This window comes from Formica exsecta, unplaced genomic scaffold, assembly GCF_003651465.1.
Source record: "Formica exsecta isolate Colony F162 unplaced genomic scaffold, ASM365146v1 scaffold864, whole genome shotgun sequence".
Lineage (NCBI taxonomy): Eukaryota > Metazoa > Arthropoda > Insecta > Hymenoptera > Formicidae > Formica > Formica exsecta.
Genome location: NW_021853636.1, coordinates 118,720 through 124,761, shown reverse-complemented (window position 1 = coordinate 124,761; position 6,042 = coordinate 118,720).

Sequence of the window (6,042 nt, the reverse complement as noted above, 5' to 3'; positions counted from 1 at the left end):
CTCCGCATTTGCCCGACCGGTGTTCGTCGGGCGGCGGACTTCCGGCGGATCGGCGGCCGGGTACGGTACAGTAACGATGGGGGAATGCATCGTTACAACGTGAATGTTACATGTAACAAATACGTTATATTACTTGTTATATTCCGTTTCATTATGGCAATGTTACAGTTATGTATCTGTGTTTGCTGGGTGTTCAATGAAAAATACGGTTCTTGTGGAGATAAAAGTTCCGACTGACAACGTGTCGGGTTCAGACGTGTTTTTGCGTGCTGCGTATGTCCTTTGTCTGGACCTTTTTTTGGACTCCCTCCTCTCTTAGAGGATTTTTGCTTATATTCTACAAACCCATAAAAAACAAGGGTGTATGGGCGACTAATGCCCAACCAGCCATAAAAGAAAGAAGAAGAAGTCTTGTGGAGATATTTTCCAATTACTAAAAGCTTTTCTATTTGCTCCACCTTGGTCACACGTATTTAATTGTATATTTGCCCCTACATTTTTTAATTTTTCTATACATATCTCGGTAAGTTGAGTAATCTCTTTATGTGTTGAATTTCTTCCGGTCAAAAAGTATGCTACTATTTGCCGCCAAGGATTTTCCGCATTAATGCTATCAAGGCAAAATAGTAAAATTTGTTCCGCTGGTTCATTGCGTCGTCCTAGGGGTCCGAGATCTATTAAACCTTCAATGATGTCATATTTTCGGCTATATTCTTCAAATTTTTTTATTGACATCTCATCAAATTTTAAACAACAAACTCTCTGAACAGGTGGTAGTTTGGACAAATTTTCTTCAATTTTATGAAATATTTCCTCGCAAAAACCTGGTCGTATTTCTGTTTCAGATATCCAATTTCTGATAGAAGATTCTGATGGGAGGTTTAATCCAGCCTTTCTCAGCCGTGAATATCCACTTGCGGAATAGTAAAACATTTGTTTCGCTAAATCTTTTTCTTCTTTTGTATATTCTTTAGTCCCCTTATGTAGTTGAAGTTTTATCATAGTTTTCGCAACTGGTTTTAGACATTTCTTTCCATTTAAAAATTGGTTTACATTATGTTTGCAAATGTTTTCGAGCTTCAACATTGCGATGTTTCAACATTGCAGTTATATTTTTTTGTTGTCTCGTCTTTCGCATTAGAAGCTTTTTTAATTTTAAATTTTCTTTTTTTAATTATTCCATTTCACATAATTCGTCTTCATTATATATTTTTTTAGGAACACGCTTTTTTTGGTTTTTCTATTCGCTTTTTTGGCATATTTGCTTCCATTTCTTTTTGTGAGTAATTACTCCAAAAAAGTGGAGGTGGATTTTTATTATTAAACCACTCATCGTCTGCGATGTCATCTCCGAAATTGTAGAAAAGTTCTTTTCCGGAAGGGTAACATCTCTTAGGTGTTGCATTGCTTATTGTGGCTACTTCGCAATTTGTGCTGTTTTTCTCTGCAACGTCTACTTGAAAATCATTATGACTTTCGACTTCCATTGGAATACGGTCTTGATTATCTAATTGTGAGTCAACATTATCTTGTACAATATTTTCCATTGTTTTGTTTTCTTCTGTAATTTTTTCAGCGTTATCGTTGATAAAATGTGAAATTTCAATATCCTTTGGGCTCCATGGTATGGGATTTCTTCTAATATGTAATTTTGTAGGATTCTTGAAGTCTTCTTTATTAAAATGGTCTGCACATAAGCCTGCCTTCTGTATTGATGCCGCGGACAACTTGAATAACTTTTCATTACCTGTTTAAACATAAATCTATAGTTTATACACTGAAAAATATATCACGCATTTTAATTACACCAAGTAGCAAACAAATATAAGTAAAAATGTCTTTTGAAAATTTGGAAAGCATTTTTAAAAATATTAACAAGAAGAATGTCAAACGTGTCCCTCACCGATTCAATTGCAATTTGTTTATGTATAGTTCTCAATAAATAACAGCTCATGTTAAAGCGAGAGCGTACACTTCTCAAGCATTCGTCGAAAAAAAATGCTAAAGTTTTTCTAGCGAGTCTTAAGACGTTGCAATGAATAATTATCGAAGCGAGCGAGTTGCTCTGCTGGTAGAGCTCTTATCTTGTAAACACGAGATGGCGGGATCGAATCTCGTTGTGTGTGACAATTTTTTTTCTTTTATTTTTTATCATTTTTTTTTTGTTTCCAGCAACATTTTAGCATTGTTTAATAAATATTATGTGAGTTTTATTAATAATATTTAATTTTTAACATTTTATTTTATTTTATTATTTTAAAGAAAATTCTATTTTATTATATATTTTAAAGAAAATTTGTCGACACTGATGTGAAATCACTTTTCGTCGACGAATTTTAAAATATATAATAAAATAAAATAAAATGTTAAAAATTAAATATAATTAATAAAACTCGCGTAATATTTATTTATTAATGCTAAAATGTTGCTGGAAACAAAAAAAGAAAAAATGATAAAAAATAAGAAAAAAAATCGTCACACAACGAGATTCGATCCTGCGATCTCGCGCTTACAAGATAAGAGCTTTACCGGCAGAGACATGCGCTCGCTTCGATAATCATTTATCGCAACGTCTTAAGACTCGCTAGAAAAACTAGCATTTTTTTCGACGAATGTTTGAGAAGTGTGCGCTCTCGCTTTAACATGAGCTGTTATTTATCAAAAACTATACATAAAGAAATTGCCGTTCGAATCGGTGAGGAGCACATCAGACACATAGTGTTGTCATTCTTATTTATTAAAAAAAATATAGATTTTAACATTGGAAAAAATGCTTTTAGACAAGTGCGAGCCACATACATATAAACTGCAAGTAAAATTTTCCCTTGTCTTAAGGGGGGGGGAGCGGTTGTGGGAGTATTTGATATGGCATAGTATTAAAAAAGTGTCGCATTTTCTCAGCGTCATTCGATAGAGAATGAAAATCTATAAGAAATAATGTCTAATACTATTTTTCGATGCGATGAATAATTTCGTCACAATTTATTATTGTAATTAGTCAATCAGCGCGGAGATATATGATGCAATCAGCGACAAATAATTATAACCATTCAAAGCATTTCAAAATTTTTAATAATGGAGAGCCATACTCTTCATCGCTGATTTTATTTTGTAGCTGTGCGCTGATTGACCGATTACAATAATAAATAGAAGCGAAACTATTTATCGCATTGAAAAATATAGTATTAAACATTTTTTCTTATATTGTGCGATAAAGAAGTGGACGTGGGCGAGAGAAGCCCTGCGAGATCGAGGTTGCACTCGAGAAAGACAACTAACAATCTAACCTAACCGAGAGAAAAACGAGCGACTTGACGACACTGTTTGTTGGCTTAAAATAGACAGTCTGTATTTCAATTAAAATCAATAAATATACAGTTCGGACGAATTACATAGCAGTGTATTTTAATCGCAGTTTAACTTCGGCGGTCGACCGAAATTGAAAGAGCAATTACCGCCAGCAATGGTAAACTACGCGAGCGACGGATAACTCCGCGAGCGCCGGAACAAATCCGCGAGCGACGGATAGAATTTTGTAGCAAATATTCGCGAGCCACGAATATTCTCGAAGACGCGTGAATTCGCGAACCACAAGCGATTGTGAACAAAAGAAAAGCGAGCTACTTTAACTCTTGCCAGCGAACGTCTCCGTACAAAGCAATCACAGACTGTCTCCGATAAATCTTGATCGAGTGCGTCCGGCGGTTCCCCGAAAGAGCTTTTATAAGAACGTTCTTTAGATTGTTTGAGAACCTTCTACGTGTTTTTCACGAAAGATCGGGCCTACTGATGTTTTCGATGAATTTGTTAAAATTGAAAGTTGTTATTGCAATTTGTTTGTATCTAATTGTGATTTAGGTTCTCCCGGGTGACCGCTGCGTGGCCCGCATTGATAGGCACGAGGCACGAGCGATGCCGCGGGCCTGGCGTGATTTGTGGAGTGCTACTGGCTGAGCGCGCTCTGATTTGCGGCGAGCCGTGCGCCGCGCGAGATGGCCGTTCGCGCGCCAATTTTCGAGCGCGATTGAGCTGCGCTTTATTGCTCGTTATGGCTTACCATGACTTTGTTGGCTCGGTTTCGAACATATATTATCGTTTTCTATCGAATGGTGCTGAGCAAATGCGACACTTTTTTAATAACATCTTGTATATATATATACAGGGTGATTCAAAACAACCTTCTGTCCTTACAATGTCATATACTTGACTCAATTTTAAGACGATTTTTCCTTTGCCAAAATTTTTTCCGAGGCTTAGTTTTCAAATTATAAGCCAAAATAGTTAACGAATTACGGGCTGCGTACGCGAGGCAGGCAGGGGCGGCGCAACTCACCGTCCGATGTTATATATATATATATATATATATATATATATATATATATATATATATATATATATATATATATATATATATATATATGTGTGTGTGTGTGTGTGTGTGCGTGTGTGTGTGTATATTTTCATTATTATTTCCTCCTTTTTTCTTTTTTTAGTTTTTCCATGATGTGAGTATCAGTGGATTCATGAATATTGAGCGGCACCGGCGAGTAAGGGCCCAGCGTCGGTCAATACGTGTGTTTTTGGAATTTCTATGGCACGATGCGGAAGAAATGAGGGAGACTGACGAAATTTATGACAGGGGGCATGACATTTTCGATATTGTTGATAAGTGATTTCTAAATTTTCATCTATCGGGATGTGGGCAGAAGGTAGTCGTGCTATTCGTCCAAAAATTAATTCAAAAGGCGTAAATTTAGTACCTTCATGAACACTAGTATGATATGAAAACATTGCCATATTGATACAGTTATCCCACTCTTTTTCTTTTTCGACTTGGGTTTTTAAATATTCCGTTAACACATGGTGCGATCTTTCAATTGACCCGTTAGACTGGGTGTGAAAAGCGGTAGTTTTAAAATGTTGAATATTAAATTTTTTCGTTAGATTGCGCATTAAAGCAAATAGAAAATTAGTTCCTTGATCGGTGAGGATAGCCTTGGGCGTACCATAAATGCAAATAAAATTTTTAGTAAGAGCATCGGCTATGGCTAAAGAAGTTGCTTCTCTTAAGGGAACAGCTACTGAATATTTAGTTAACAAATCTTGCATGGTTAATATATACTGATTTCCGATATTTGTAATTGGAAGGGGGCCTACAATATCGAAAGAAACTTTATCAAATGCAGAACCAGGCGTGTCTGTAATCACCATAGGTTGTTTTGTTTTTATTCGTGTTAATTTTTTTAATTGACATTGACGACATTTTTTCATGCTTTTCCAATAACAGTGAGGTCTTAATCGATTATATGTTTTAGTGATGTCTCTTTAATCGAATGGAGCCAAACTAAGGGTTTGTGATCAGTTACAATTGTAAATTTTTTACCGTATAAATAAGGTCGAAAATGATTGGTACAATAAATTATTGCTAAACATTCCTTTTCAATGGTAGAATAATTTTGTTCCGCGGCGTTTAACACACGGGATGTATAAGCAATAGATAAATATTTTCCGATTTGTCCTTGACTAAGTACTTCTCCGATAGCATACCCGGATGCATCGGTGATTAAAATAAAAGGTTTAGTGAAATCAGGATATTGGAGCACTGGTTCGGAGCACAAAGCGTTTCTTAAAACGTTGAATGCTTCCGTTTGACGTTGTTGCCAATTAAATGTATTATTTTTCTTTAATAAATCAGTCAATGGTTTAGCAATTTTAGAAAATTGTGGAATGAACCGTCTATAATAACTTTCTAATCCTAGAAATTGTTTAATGTGTTTTTCATTTTTTGGTATAGGAAATTCGGATATTGACTTTATCTTATTAGGATCAGGTTTAACTCCATCGGCTCCAATTATATGACCGAGATAAGCTACTTCGCGACGGAGAAATTCACATTTATCAGGCTGTAGTTTTAAATTTGCTTTTCTTAATCTTTCCATTAATTTATTGAATTTAATTTCATGCTCCATTAAGGATCTAGCATAGATGACTATATCATCCATATAAACGAATAATTTATTGCCTTATAATCCGGAAAGGACG